Below are 10,999 nucleotides of genomic sequence, written 5' to 3'. Positions count from 1 at the left end.
AATGAGCTTGGAAGCAGATCCTGCGGGTCCAGTGGAGCCTTGGGGTGACTGTGGCCCCAGCCAATGACCCGATTGCAACCCCTGAGAAACCTTGGGCCAGAGGCACGCAGCTAAACCACACCTGGACATCTGACCTCGGAAATTGTGAGACAATAAATTTTTGTTGTTTTAAGCCCCTCAGTATTGGGTTCATTTGCTATGCAGCAACGGATAACTGATACAGCCCCAGCCAGGGTCCTTTAAAGGCCAGCTCGGATCCCATTGCTCCACACACAGCCGGTCATTGATCTGCCATCTTAGCAGGCTTGTGGCATCAGCTGCTCTTGGCAGGGACCTCACGGGCACAGTTGGAAAGAACCGGCCTCGGGAGACAGAGCTGCCCTGTCTCGGTGAAGACGTGCCGTGGGCTGGCTATTTTTGTCTCATTCCTCCGCAGGTGCACATGACGAAGGTTTCGAGAGAGCCGGGGCTGGGAGGAAGCTGTCGGGGGAGGGCCTGAGCAGGGGTTTGGCCCTGGCGTCTCCATGGCCTGTGGGAAGGGATGGTGCCTCACTTGATGACTCCGTGCCGGGCTCTGCGCTAAGCACTTTCTAGACATCGCCCCGAACCTTGCACAGTGAAAGTTATCCGATTCTTACAAATGAAGGAATGGGGACCCAGAGAGGGTAAGCGATTTGTCCAAAGCCACACTAGTGAAGAGTCTGAAATGTTTCCCAGTTCTGCTGGGCTGTGTGTCTTCCTTCAGGAGTGGGTGGACTCCAAGCAGCGACTCTCAGATGGCTTACGTCAGGTATCATTCTCTCTAGGTGGCCTTTTTCCCAGCTAGCCTGGCACCGTGCTTGGTGACTTAGATCCACAATCCCATCTAGTCCTTGTGATAACTCTGCAAAGGCAGGCCGTGGTCCCCATGTGATGGATGACAGCTCCGAGGCCAAGAGGGAGGCTGTGATTTGCCCGAGGCCACACAGATACCAGATGACTGAGCTGGACTTGAACCTAGGTCTGGCTGACTGTAAAACTTGCCCTGTCCTCTGCCACTGGCTGGGCCTCCTTGCCCTAGAGAATCTACCATTGCCTTCCAGCCCTATAGGTATTGTTTCCACTAATACAGGGCAGCAATGTGCACTGAGCTTATTCACACAGCCCCTGCCTAGAGTCAATGGGAAAAGGAGCTGGCTGGCAGGACCCAAGAGGTTCTCAAGCACAGCCCAGGTTGGCCTTTGTGGGTGCCCCTCACTACCACCTTTGTTTTCCACGTACTGAGTGGCATCATTATGCTAAAGGGGAGAGCCCCACTGCCAGGCTCCCTAGGAGTGGGACTTGAGCCTTGGCCAAGACTAAAACACTGCCTGGCCCGAGCTTGTCTGAGCTCTGGGCTCTCTGCCCTGTGGTTGCAGGAAGCAAACAGCCTGCCATTCTGCAATCTCCTTTTCCTTATTTGGTCTGCTTCTCCTGTTCACCTGGGTAAGTCTCTTAAATCTATTGGCTCACCCTCCATCTCTCCTCACTAACATTAATACCGCTCACGCCTCTCAGAATAAGTCCCCTGCGAATCAACATCACTTGCCTTCTAATTGAGATTGCCCATTACTCACGACAAGTGTTTGTCTTTTTTTCCAATTAAAATAAGCGCTACAGTCTCAGGTGCTTGATGACAATAAGCATAGCCATCATTTACTGCGCGCTTAATAAACTGCACGTGGTAAGAATTTACATTACCTCTTAATCCTCCCGTGGCCCTTAAGAACAGGTATGAGGGTTAACTGCTCTTTATAAATGAGGTTTCCAAAGCTGACAGAGGTTATGTAAGCTGTCCATGGTTACACGGGCCTTCCCTCGGGTTAAATAAGTGGCTGAGCTATATTTGGCCTGGTTCTGCCTAATCCCAGAACTTGGCTGCTCTACCCTCTACTGTCACTGAATTTTAGTACAAAAGGTCAGCAGGTGCAGGTCAGGCTGGGAGAAGTGTCAATTTATATAACAAAGATGAGCAGAGCCTCTGAAAATTGATCGACTCACGGGCTAAAACAGCATGTCAGTATCAGAGGCCCCGGCACTGGGTGAGTCCGGGCACGTCAGGGGGTCACCGTGCAGGCCCCTGGGGCACGAGGACAAGCCCAACAAACTCAGCAGAAGACACAGCCTGGGAGGGGGAGCCAGGGACGCTGGGAATCAAGGGTACGAAGAGCAGCTCCAGCAAGGTTGTCCGCTAGAGAGGCGAGTGGGGTGGGCATGATGCCATCTCCCCGGTGAGGACTGTCCTGGGCAGACAACACAGTGGTTTTCCAGGCCTGAAGCAGGACCAGCAGGAGCCAGACCTGGGCTTATTTAGACAAGAAAGCTTTCTTGTATGTCTAAGCAAGTGGGCCCCCTGCGCTCTGCCCTGGCCACAGTGTGGCATAGGGAACCATGAACTGATTTCTGGGGTTGGGGGGTGTGGGTGGCCCAAGAAGGCACAGAGTGACCCCGTAAGCCTGAAGACTTGGAGTTCAAGGCAGGGCAGGGACAAGAACCAGATGGAAACAAGGACAGCAGATGCCAAGGGACCTGCAAGGATGGTGCCAACAGATGCCCAGCCCCACTCTCTTGGCACTCCGTAACCCCGGGGGCTTAGAGACCATGCTGGGAGAAAGGGTGGGGGAAGGGCCTTCCCCAAATGACTCAGATAGTTTCCACCATTTGGCCAAAACAGGAACTTGAAAAAGAAATTAAATTCTGTCACAGGTAGTAAATTTAGCTGTGTTTCTTGCACACTTGGATTTATGGGCTAGAATTCATATCCATTATATGATTCAAGGCTTCTGAACAACTCGGGAAAATATCTGCCATATACTTTAATACAACAATTGTTCATGAAAATCAAGAAAAATGTTAACTACCTCAGGAGAAAACACAGAGAGGAAATGGGGAGGCAGGTCACAAAATGCAAAATACAAATGGTCAGTAGCCCTAAGGAAAAGAATATTCCAGCTCACTGGAAGTTATGTCCACACAAAGGGGTGCCTGGCTGGCTTAGTCGGTAGAGCATGTGACTCTTGATCCCGGGGTTGTGAGTTTGAGCCCCCTGTTGGGTGTAGAGATTACTTTAAAAAAAAAAAAAAGCACAGTATTGAAAAAAAGAGAGTAGAAATGTCCACAGAAGGTACGGAGTATCATTTTAGCCTTGTGTGCTGGCCCACCATTTACCCCCACAAGCCGAATGTTTCTTCGTGGTTCTCTATAGCACCCAGAGCCTCCCTCCTTGACTGCCCCAGTAGCCCGAGCATCTCTGCCTGTAAGGCTTGAGGGTTGGCAGGGGGAGGGGGGTCAGGGGGACCCAGGCTGCTTGCTCCCATCTCTGCCTGCAAGGCCTGGGGGCTGGCGGGGGGTGGGGGGGCCCAGGTTACCACACTCTGAAATCCATTCTCGTGTTTACCCCTGGGCCATGCTCACAGCCACTGACGGATTGTGGCAGGGGTGCTAAAGCCGCCCCCCTCCTGGGAGACATGGACCCTTCTGGCTGCTGATTTTGGCTAGAGGACTCCCCCAAGGGCTCACAGGCATTTGCCTTAATACACTTCTTTCACATCTAATCCTGCCTTGGGGTCTGCTTCCTAGAGGCACCCCACTAACACCCAGCCGGGGCTCCTCCACACAACCTGGGCTCTTTCCCTGTGAGTCCACTGATGCAGATGGGCCTCCTCCCTCCGTAGAAGCCATGGTGTGGCTGTAGAGTGTCTACCCGGAGCTCACCAGGGGGGCATACAAGGGGGATTACGGTACTAATGAGATCGCAGATTCTGCTCTACCTACTGATCAGACATTCCCCCCAAGCTCTCCTGCCCCCCGCCCCAGGGAGGCATCACATGTACCCCCAAACCAGTCTGCTCCTGCTGAGGGTCATCCCTGCTCTGCCCCCATCAATGAGCCATAATGAAGTACCACAAACTGAGGGGCTTCGACAACAGAAGTCTGTCCTCAGTCCTGGGGGCCAGAAGAATCGAGATGTCTGTAGGGTTGGTGCCTTCTGAGGGCCACAAGGGAAGGGTCTGTTCCAGGCCTCTCTCGTTGCCTTGTAGGTGGCATCTTCACCCCGTGTCTTCACATCGTCTTCCCCCCATGCCTGTGTGTGTCCAAAATTCCCATTTTTATAAGGACACCAGTCACAGTAGACTAGGGTCCCCCCTAATGACCTCATCTTAACTACAACAGCAACAACCTTATCTCCAAGTAAGGCCACCTTCTGAGATCCTGGGGGTTGAAGACTTCAACATAGGAACTTGGGAAGGACACAAGTCAACCCTTAGTGGGGCCCCACAGCGGGACCACTCAGGCCTCAACATCTCACCAGGGTTTTAGTGAAACCGCCCTCTTTCCCCTCCTTTTGTACCAGCAGCCTCTCAAACCCCTCAAGACTCGGTCATGAGCCTGGTAGAGGCAGGACTGGGGGACCAGAACGACGTCAGAATTGTCCTTCCCTCTGATGACGGAGATTTGTTTCTGGACTAGGCTGTTTCCAGACCTCGCCCAGAGACTCCCTGGCCTCCAGCAGGGCCTTCAGTAGGCCAGGCTACCAGTTCACCAGGCAGTCCCAGATGTGCCAAATCCCATCAGACTCCAGCTGGGAACCCAATTCATAGACTTGAGTTTTCTACCTGTAAACTATAGGTAGCATGCCCGTGGAGCCCTGCTTTCCAGCTCAGGGCTGTTATGGGGTGATGTATGTAAGGCCCTTTGCCTGGCATGCTGAGCACTCAATGAACAGTTATTATTACTACCCTTATGTCCAGTGCTATTAACTTGGCCATATCCTCAGGGATAGGCACCACCTCACTTCTCTACCCCTCTTGTGTGTGGCTCCTGTGAACGCCCACTGGGACAGATGGAAGACTTCTAATCTGGAACCTCTCAGAGCACCCAGGACCCCATCAAATGCTGAGGAGCACCGTGGGTGGGCTTGGAGACCTTGCACACTTCTCTGACCCGAAGACCCGGGCTGTTATTAGGGGATCACAGCGGGTATCTACCTCTGTTGGTGCCTGTTCTGGAGGAACACCCACACAGCCTGGAATGTTCTGGGCTGTGATTGCGTCAACTAGGAATGTTCTGGGCTGTGATTGCGTCCTGGACACTGCCCTTGAAAGTTCAAGGTTTCCAGGCTGCAAGGCTTGTGGGCAGGCTCTAAGGTGGTGATGAAGTTAGCAGCAAACACCTCTGCCTGCTCGCCTCCGCTCACCCCTCAGCTCGCCGCCCTCCTTGCCCCACCCATACTCGTCTCCCCAGTGGCTTCTCCTGGCTCCTTATAGTGGCCACTCCTTGGGCTGTCCCTGTAAGCCACCAACCAGCACCCTTCAACACAGCCTCATCAAAGGTTGCTCTCTCTGGCGCCAGGCTGTCTTTGGGTGTCTCCGGGTTTCCCGCTGTCCCCTCGATCGCTCCTTCTCATCTCCTTCTCGGCCCTCCCTCCACCCGCCCGGCCCTTTTGAGTGGACTTCCCAGAGATTTCTCTTTTGCCCTGTCTCCTCTCTGTCTGCCTCTCACCCAATCCCAGGGCTGCTCTGGGCTCAGCAGGGGTTAGTCTGGGAGGGGCCTTGGCAGGAGGCTGAACATCTCTGGATGAGAGTCTAAACCATCAGCGGGCATCTGAGAAGTCCTGCAGTGGGGGCGGTCCTGACCCACCTGGGGTAGGGTCGTGCGCAAGACTCGATTGGAGCCACCGCTGGCAAGGGATGGTCTTCCATAGCAGGGTTTCTGACAGCAGGATGTGGGGCTGGGGGCAGGGCCAGGTTCTGGGGGGAGAGGAAAGCCGCTTTTCATCCTGATAGCCCGAACGGCCCAGCAGAGTTAGGACACAGAAGGCTGGGGTCATGGTCCAGATGTGCAGCTGGGGGCAAGGTCAGGCCCTGGGTCACTCTCCCCGCTTCTCTTCCTTACTCGTACATTCACTTCTTCACTGAGCAGCTATTATTAAGACTCGACTACATGCCACAGATGCTGAGCTCTTTGGCCAGGCCAGCTGTTGCTTGAGCTTCTAAAATGCACCCATTAGAAACAGGACTCCTTCTAGAGTCTGAGGGGGCCGAACTGCCAGAGGTTCCCTGCTCTGGTGGTTTTAAAATCCGTCCACAATCTCACTTGCCACTGATGACATCAGGAGGTGGAGTCAGTCCTCTTCACCTGACTACCGACTGGCCTCAGTGACTCACTTCTACCTGCTAGAATGTGGCAGAAGTAAGGCCGAAGGTCTTCCTAAGCCAGGCCAAGGGCAACATGGCTTCCACTGGATTCTTGCTGTGATACCCAGCTGCGGTGCCATAACGGAGCCCAGGCCACTCAGAGCGGCCACCTGAAGGCATCCCAGCTGACAGTCCCCGCTGAGGTTCCCAACTGCCAGGCACGTGCATGAGGAGGCCGTTGGACGGACTCCAGCCCCAGCCGCCCCTGATTGCTGTCACCTGAGAGCCCCGAGTGAGAACTGCCCAGCTGAGTCCCATCAGCCCTCAGAGCCAGGAGAGGGGCTCGCAACGAATGACTGCTTTTGTTTCATGCCACTAGCTTTGGGGTGGTTCGTTGTGCAGCGGGAGTTAACCAGAACACCCCGTGGGGCCATGTGGTGGACCCCTAACGGGCTGCCAGGTGCCCTCCCTGGGCCCCTAACCTTATGGGTCTCTAGAATCTTCAGAAAACACGGCCCAGTGGGGACTCCTTACGTCTCTGCCCTCCCACCCCTTCTCCCAGAGGTCAGATGACAGGACTGCCGTCTGCCCAGGCCCCCCGGGTGCAAAGTGGTGTCACCCTTGATTCCTCCCTCAACCTGACTGTCCCATGCCATTTATCCCAAGCCATCTATCATTTAGCAAACCTTTGTGCAGCCCCCCACTCCGCATCAAGCTTTGTGCAACATTTGTGCGGATGCTAGAGAGCAAGACTGACCTGGTCCCTGCTCTCAGGAAGCTTAACGGCCAAGCAAATTATTCATTACAAGTGGCACAAACGATAATATGTATATATATATTTTTTTACAAACGCTGATATCTTAATACCTGTGTGCCTTGATTAAATTCAGTCCTTCACGTTCTTTCAGTCATGCTTTCCACGAGGAAGAGATTTTTAGCTCCAGAGATCATCAGCTTCAGTTTTCAGATGAGGAAGCAGGGGTGCCAAGAGGCTGAGTGGGGTCCCGGCAGCGATGGCAGTAGGAAGCGGGAGCGCCGAGACGGAGCTTCTTTCCAACCCAGCCCTCCTCCCCCGTTCCACTGCTGCTGTTTGTGAGGTCCTGCAGGTTCTCTGGAAGCAGAGGCTGAGATGGGTTTCCCCAGGGATCGTGCCTACGAGAGAGCGGGGAGTGGGACCTGGTAAGGGCAGCCCCAGGCCTCTGTGCAGACCCAAGCCTGGGCCCACCCCATGGGAGCCCCTGAGCACAGGTGGCTGATACAGGAGTCCCACCGGGCTCAGAAGCTCAGGCCAGTGTATCCTCACTGTGTGCCATTGATCCTCGGGCTCCCGAGGAGGGTGAGCTCGGCATGCTGCCGGCTTCCTCCACTCCTTGCCCCCAAACCTCAAATGCTCTCCTGAAGGGAGAGCCCCGGCCGCCCTCCATGGCTGCCTCCCAGTTATCGAGACAGCCTCCTGTCTGGTCCCTCTGCCCAAACCGTGTCTGGAGCCATCATTCTAAAACACACATCTCCCCCCGTGAAATCTAATTCCCATCTCCCACGGGATAAGGAGCAGCTTCCCGAGCTGAGCACCAGGCCTCCACCGTCTGCCACCGCACCAGCCATTTAGGGACGTGGCCTCGAGAGTCAGACAGCCGGGGCTCACACCGGCACCCCCCTGCCCACTACCTGGGAGCCTTGGGACGGTCTCTTTATGTGATTATCTGTACATCCTCTCAAGGTTGTTGTGGGAGTTCAGTGAGAAGCTGCAGGTAAGGCAATGGCCCAGAGCAAGGGTAGAAATGACCTTTTCAGCTCAGACTGGCCTTTCGTCCAGTGCGGCCATAAAGCCCACAAGGGGCTGACATCATGTCAGGGGGTCTCTGTTACCCCTAAGCTTCTGGGGGGAGAGTGAGCAGAGGGGTCACTCTCGGGCTCTCTCTGCTTGTTGAGGGACCAGAGAGGTGGGTCCAGTCACCCCTGGCAGGTGTGGATGGGGTCCCCTGAGGCAGACGTGGCAGGGTCACCAGGAGGGGCCAAGCTGGAGCAGAGAGGTCGGGAGAGGGAGAGGAGTCTGCGTGACTGTGTGTATGGTGCGGGTGCTGAGGCTGGGGCCCCGGGGGCCTGCCCACCCTCCCATCCTCCACCCCTGCTCCAGGCCTGTCCGGCACTGCGGTTGGGCTGCTAGGCCCAGTCCGGCCCCCGCCGGGCAGGCTGCTGTGTAGGAGGCCTTGTTTGCTGAGGATCCTGGTCCCGCCTGGCGCCAGCCTGGCCCACAAGGCTGAGCCCCTCCTCAGGGCAGTCCCTGCAAGTCGTCTCCTCCAACAAAGGACCAGTGTCCTCCACAGGGCAGGTGCTGTGCAGGCAGGAGAACAGCCAGGCCTGCCAGGGATTCTGGGCAGTCAGATCACAGAGGAGTGAACAGAGCTGGTCCGGGCCTGGGCCGGTGGGCTCTTCGTTGTTTTTGTTGGTTTTGAACCACTGCCCCTTGGAAGGGGTCAGAGGAGGGAGGCTGGCAGAGGTCCAGGCTGGGGAGTTGAGGTGCGTTTGCCAAGCTGGTGGCTAGAGGCTAGATGAGGGGCCCCCAGGAGGGGTGCGGGTTCTCTTCCCTCCCCACTGGGGGCCCAGGCCCCACCTCAAGCCCCTGGTCCCAGCTTTACCTGAGACAAGCAGAAAATGGAGTCTGCCTCCTTCAGCCACAGTTCTGTATGGCAGCTTGTGCCCTCCCCTCCCCCAGCCCCTATTTCGCTCTCAGCCAGCTCCATCAGACTGTTGAAACTCCAGCTCAGGCCCACGGCCAGACTGAGCCATCAGCTGGTCCCACAGGGCCAGCCTTCAAGCATCCGCTGCCGGCCAGTCGGCCCCGAGGGAGCTGTGCACACCGACCCCAACTGGGGGCCACCTCTCTGAGTACAGGCTAGTCACAAGCAGGATTTGAGCTGATGGTGGGCCAGGGCTGCCAAGCATCTCAGGCCACATCAATGAAGTATCTAGAATGAGGGAAATGAGAATCACCTTTGCTATTTGTAGCTCAGAGCTATGGGAACTGGACTACCTACAAATATTGGAAAGAGTGCCACGGACCAAGGACAAAGGAATGGAAGTTTCAGAGAATAATGAATGAAAGCCACCGATTTCAGGACAACACGGGGCTGGATAGAAATCTGTCAGGGATTCTGTGTATGTTATATTTTCCCCCACCAGATCATGAGCTCCTTGGGGGTCTCGTTCTATCTCGATAACTCTGCTACCATCCCAGTGTCTTACTGCCTGGTGTCACTCAGCTCAGGGTGATGGTGATTAATACTTGGTGGATCCAAGGGCAGATGGATGGATGAATGTGTGGATGGTGGCAGAGGATGGATGGGGAGGGGAATGGGTGGGTGGATGGTTGGGTGGATGGGCAAACTGATGAACAGCTGACCTCACAGCTGGGGCTGGTGAGTAATAAGTGACTGAGTCCTGCACCAGAAGGTGGCCAGAAAGGAAGCTGGCATGACCTTTACCGGCACAAAACCTAGGCTTCTCCAAGATCTTTTGCGGGGAATGCAAAGAGCGCTAACCATAACAGCAAAGATAGAAAATTTGGATTTCATTTTTTTAAAAATTGGACTTCATTAGCATTAATGATTTCTGGACATCAAAAGACATCACTTAAGGACACCTGGGTGGCTCAGCTGGTTAAGCGTCTGACTCTTGATCTTGGCTTAGGTCTTGATCTCAGGGCCGTGAGTTCAAGCTCTGAGCTGGACTCCACATTGGGCAGGGAGCCTACTTTAAAAAAAATTGTTTAAAAATGAAATAAAAAATGAAGCCATAAACCGGGCAAAGATATTCATAAGACATATACCTGTATATATGTTTAGGAGTATAAAGAACTCCTATAAATTGACACAAAAAGTAAACAACCCAGTAAACACTGGTCAAAAGACTTGAACAGGCATTTCACAAAACAAAGGGCATCCAAATGACCCATAAGCATATGGAAAGACACCAAACATTATTAGTCAACAGGGAAAAGCTAGTCGAAGCCCTAGGGGGGTACCGTTACACACAGTTAGAATTAAAAAGTGTTGGAGACCCACGGCTCCTACAGCCGTCTGCCCTTCACAGCCCTGGGTTCCGGCCAGGCTGCCGCCCTGGCAGTACTGGAGGATCGGTTCCAGCCGAACATGAGGCTGGAGGCCGCGCAGGAGCTGCTAGTGGAAGCTATCACTGCAGGGATCCTGGGTGACCTGGGCCCTGGGGGCAGTGTGGATGCATGTGTGATAATGCGGACCGGCGCCAAGCTTCTGAGAACATTAAGCTCACCCACAAAGCCCATAGAGAGGCCCAGCCACTACCGCTTTGCCCCTGGGACCACAGTTGTGCTGTCCCAGACAGTGAAGCCTCTGACCCTGGAGCTGCTGGAGGAAACCGTGCAGGCCATGGAGGTGGAGTGAAGTAGGATGATGCTTAGGGCTTGGAACAAGGGGGAATAAACCCAGGAAATACAAAACACCTAAACAGGGCGCCTGAGTGGCCCAGTCGGTTAAGCGTCTGCCTTCAGCTCAGGTCATGATCCCAGGGTCCTGGGATCGAGCCCCGCATCGGGCTCCCTTCTCTGCGGGAAGCCTGCTTCTCCCTCTCCCAATCCCCCTGCTTGTGTTCCCCTCTCTCGCTGTGCCTCTCTCTGTCAAATAAATAAAATCTTTAAAAAACCAAAAAAAAAAAAAAAGTGTTGGAGAATATGTAACGTGGCTGGAACTTTCATAAGTTCTTAGTGGGAGTGTAAGTGGTACAATCACTTTAGAAAACGGTTTGGTAGTTTTCTACTAAAGCTAAAGATATGCTTACCTATGATCCAGAAATTCCAGCCCTCGGTG

The 10,999-nt window shown here is 54.4% G+C and overlaps 1 pseudogene across 1 annotated transcript; it reads left to right on the top strand.

Annotated features, from left to right (window-relative positions):
• Window positions 1-10,116: 10,116 nt before the first annotated feature.
• LOC113920504 lies at window positions 10,117-10,627 on the top strand (annotated as a pseudogene). The gene has a single exon (XR_003519289.1). The product of XR_003519289.1 is annotated as a proteasome subunit beta type-10-like (transcript).
• Window positions 10,628-10,999: the final 372 nt, after the last annotated feature.

The sequence above is a fragment of the Zalophus californianus genome, chromosome 15 (assembly GCF_009762305.2).
Source record: "Zalophus californianus isolate mZalCal1 chromosome 15, mZalCal1.pri.v2, whole genome shotgun sequence".
NCBI classification, from domain to species: domain Eukaryota; kingdom Metazoa; phylum Chordata; class Mammalia; order Carnivora; family Otariidae; genus Zalophus; species Zalophus californianus.
This window is presented reverse-complemented; position numbering and strand designations above follow the sequence as displayed.